The sequence below is a fragment of the Cyprinodon variegatus genome, unplaced genomic scaffold, assembly GCF_000732505.1.
Source record: "Cyprinodon variegatus isolate N-32 unplaced genomic scaffold, C_variegatus-1.0 Scaffold730, whole genome shotgun sequence".
NCBI classification, from domain to species: Eukaryota; Metazoa; Chordata; class Actinopteri; order Cyprinodontiformes; family Cyprinodontidae; genus Cyprinodon; species Cyprinodon variegatus.
Genome location: NW_015151183.1, coordinates 394505 through 398890, shown reverse-complemented (window position 1 = coordinate 398890; position 4386 = coordinate 394505). Strand labels below are relative to the sequence as shown.

Genomic DNA, 4386 nt, shown 5'->3' with positions numbered 1-4386 from the left:
GCTGATAGGAAGGAACAGATCACAGATTAATCAGCTGATAGGAAGGAACAGATCACAGATTAATCAGCTGATAGGAAGGAACAGATCACAGATTAATCAGCTGACAGGAAAGAACAGATCAGGGCAGAAATCAACTCCAAAGAAACAAAAACAATAGAAAAGAGAGAGTTGGTAGACTGGGTTGGTTTTAATAAAACTGAATTATCCAATCAGAATCAAGGGGAGTGGAGGCCTAGTGTTTAGAGCATAGAGCTTGGAATCCAGAGGTCCTGGGTCCCTGAGCAAGACCCAAAGTTGATGACGTCTGAAGCCTAGCTACTGCGATACCATGTCACCGCTTCAGGAAGTCGTTCAGAAAGAAGAACTTCAGCAGGCATGTAAACAGCCTCAGTGCTCAGTCCAGATGTTCGAGTTAGTAGGAGAGTTACTGTAGAGGTTGGATAGATTCTAAGAACCAATCTAGTTGGTTTAAACTATCTTGGTCAGATTAATATCTGTGCAGGCCATCGGACACAGCTGGAGCTCTACTGCTGAGTCGTATATCTCTGCATTCAGCAGATCAGTGTTGGAAGACTTTCACTCTGAAGGTTGATGGTTCAAGACCCAACTCTGACTTCTGGAAGTTGTGATTATACTTTTGGCTAATGAGACTCATTAGTATTGGTTTGCCCAAATATAGATTGGATAAAAACACTGCGGAATTAGATTGGTTGGTTGAACATAACTTTCAAGCCAATTAAAACCAGAAGCTGTGGAGAAACTAGCAGCCGGCCACAGTCACAGCAAACATGGCTACCTACCATGAAGCCGTCAGTGAAAAAAACAATGCTAATGCTTCGGTCCTGAAGCGGTCACACGGAGCTACGTCCCCAGCCATAGGCAGCCATGTTTGTTGTGACTTCTTCTTCTTCTTGTGAGGTTTTAATGGCGGTTGGCAAACTGGTGAGAAGTGCATCACCGCCACCAACTGATCTGGAGTAAAGCAAGGAAACAGGAAACCATTCACCCCAGAAACAAAGAAAACCTGTCTAACTTAACCCAACATAATAATTACTAAATCACATTTGCCTTTATAATTTAAATTTATCTCTAGGTTATCGTCACTCTGCCAGTTTCTGTTGGTCCGACTGGTTTTCCCATCATGTTTCCAACCATTTCCCAGTTTAAATCTTTAACTTCCAGAGATTTTTCTGCAGCTTTCACTATTTTTTTTCGGGTTTTTTGTCGTCTGTGCACTACAGCTGATCACTTCAACCATGAATAAAACAAAATCTTTTTAACAAAATTTTTTTGAATTTTCTTAAATTTTGGGACATTTCTCCAGAGGTTTGGAATCTGCCGTGTGTTGAACTGTTGGTTTGGGTTTTTCTAACCGAGATGGGATTTTTTTTAACAGCTTCAGCTTAAGTTATTCTGAGCTCTAATTTCTGCTCACTTCACAGCCGCGATAAGCAGCAGAATGTTCTCCTCCACAGTTACAGCATTTGATTTCAGCTTCTTTTCCACATTTTCTGTACTCATGTTCTCCTGCACACCTTCCACATCTCTGTTTCCTTTACAAACTGCTGCTATGGGTCCCAATGTTTGGCATTTAAAGCATCTCAAAGGTGGAGGATTGTAGATTTTGACATTATAGCTGATGTAACCAATGAATACTTTGCTGGGTAATTGCTCTTCTTCAAATTTAATTAATACCAATAAACTGTCAGATCTTTCTCTGTTTCTTGTTGTTTTTAATCGTTTTACTTCTTTTACTTTTTCACCGCTTATGTTTTCTAGAATCTCTTTTTCCAGACGCTCTTAGAGGAACTCCTCCAATGACTCCCCTGCTGATGGTTTTGTTCTCCATTAGGCTGCACTGAACTCTTATCCCATCAGTTTTGTTGATTTGTAAGGCTTTGCCTTGCTGGGCGCCGTCTCTGCAGTTCATTAGCAGGTCTCCACTCTACAGGATTCTGGCACTGAGGACTTCTCCTACTAGTTTATTCATGGTTTTTGTTAAGGGAACCGGATTCCAATTTGTAAAAGATTCTGTCTGATTAACGACTTTGAATATGACGTATTAATTCTGTTTTGCTGTGGAATGTATGGATCGATCATCACTTGAATGTTTTGAACTGGACTCCCCTTTAACTGATTGCTATCTTCCAACCTTCTTCATTGTCACTATTTCCTTCTTCCATCCCACAAGAATCGCTTCCTGTTTCCTCGCTACTCACGGCCCAGGACATTTCTCCACAAGCCGCTTAGAAACACGCGCCATGCCCCAAACGACCATCCTGTGAAAGTCTGTTTGTTGTGACTGTTGCCGACCAACCAATGGGCAGAAGGTGACCCTCTAAGCCACGCCCCTCATTTGCACAATGAGGCAGAAATGGAAAAACCAAAGGCAGAAATAAACAGCATGGAAGAAATAAATAGGGTAAAAAAATACAAAGGAAGAATAAAACAGACAAAAATATTATAACATGCACATAAATAAATGCTTAAAGAAATAAGTAATAAATAAAGTTGAAGAGTATAACGGACAATAAATAAACAAGGTAATTATTACAAAGGCAAAAAAACAAAGAAGCTAATTAAAAGATATATATACATTTAAGCCTCACTGTATAATTTAATTTCTACCAACTTTTATTTATTTATTGTATTTTTTTGGACGGGGCAATTAATTTTATGCTTATCATTTTTGGAGCTTTTATTCATTTCTGTATTTACTTTTAATTCTGGCAGGATTGGTCCTCCATAGAAACCAGAGGAGAGCTGAAAATCTGACTGTTTAAATGTCCAATAAAATAAAACAGGTTTAAATATCATTTTTAGGAGGATTTGCTCCTAAACCTTAGTTTTTAAAACGTTTCTAAGCTGGTTTCTGTTAATTCAGGATGATTAATAAAAGTCTGTAAATGTTTCCCGGACTGTAAATCCTGGATTGTTTCTTGAATCTTCTGATTAACGGTGAGAAGCAGCTTCACTCACCTCCTTCCAGTCGATCAAACACCGATAAACTAAAAACATAAACTAATTAAAAGCTTTTCTTTAGACGCAGCTAAACGCGGAGAGGCTGAAACTCCTCCTGCCGCCATCAAGCAAACTTTATCTCACTGCTTTAAAAAGCGCCAACAGGTTCAGTTAGCTAGCTCTGCACAGAGCAACACACGGAGCTAACAGGAAGCACCTGACCGGAAGCCCTTAAAGAAGCAAAGGGCGCGGCTGACACCGCCCCCTGTGGACACACCAGGAACTACAGCTAAGCGTTATAGGTCATCCTGGAGAATGGAAACTAGTTGAGATTACAGCTCTGTAGGCTTGGTAAAGGTCAACAAAGTCAAACTTAAACATTTATTTAAAGATGAAAATGTTATTTTAAAACTTTTACAATATCTTCTTAGGTTACATTTGGTCTTATTGTAGGATGGTAGCCTCTCATTATCACATATAGGTGGACCAACAGTTGGTCTCCTTGTTTGATGAAAGAAAATCCTCACATGGATCAAGGAAATGTTTCCAATCTGACTAAATAAATAACAAATAAAAGAATATCTGAAAATAAACAAGTGAAACTCAGACGTAGAGTCAATCTCTGCCATGATTGGTTCCTGTTCCTGTCAATCAGCCCTCTGCTCCTCATCCAGGAGTCTCAGGCTACCTTTTCTCTGTTTCAGCTCCTTCCAGAGATGCTCAGTAGGGTGGAGATCGGGGCCCCTAGGGGCCCCTTCAGAAAAGTCCAGAGTTTCCCTCTCAGCCGTTCGTGGCTGTTTCTAGCTCTGACCTTTGACCTGCTGCCCCTAAATATCCAGAAACTCTCTAATGAGCAACAAAATATACAATTATTAGAAATATTGCATATAGTTACACATGAGAACCTTTTACTCTCTGGTACATAAATATCTAATCATCCCATGAGTCTTAAAGTGATTTCAGGCTCCTGCACCTTCCTGTTATCCGTCTGTCTGTCAGCAGTCGTCCTCCTGCAGTCGCTTCCAGGAAGCTCAGCCTCCGTCTCTGAATAAAACGCTCAGCTGGAATCAGAGGAACATCCGCTGCTTGCTGCTCTGATAGCCTTTAACCTGCTGCTCTGTCTGAGACGACGCTTCATGTTGAGTGTGGTAAACGCCATGTCACCTGTAGCCTGTAGCCTTATAGACCCACTGGCTGGTTGTGATGTCACTGGTGACGTCATGACCCTTTGCTTTTCTAGAGGAGCCATCATTTTAGTCCAGGCTTAAATCTTGTTCCAGCCCGGTTCAACATCTTACTCTCATTTGTTGACTTTCATTGAACTTTAATTTATTAGTTGTTTTGTTGTTTCATTTTCAGCTTAATTCGTCATTCCACTGGCAGGAGTTCAGAGCAATGAAAGTCCCTCCCTGCATTTAATTTAAA

At 40.4% G+C, this 4386-nt stretch overlaps 1 protein-coding gene across 1 annotated transcript in view; it reads right to left on the bottom strand.

The window, feature by feature from the left end:
* dhx16 (DEAH-box helicase 16) overlaps nt 1-3164 on the bottom strand; it is a 24774-nt gene extending 21610 nt beyond the window's left edge. The window contains exon 1 of the mRNA XM_015395199.1: nt 2980-3164. The gene's annotated coding sequence lies outside the window, so the exon portion shown is untranslated. The remainder of the gene's footprint in view (nt 1-2979) is intronic.
* Between the last annotated feature and the right edge of the window lie 1222 nt (nt 3165-4386).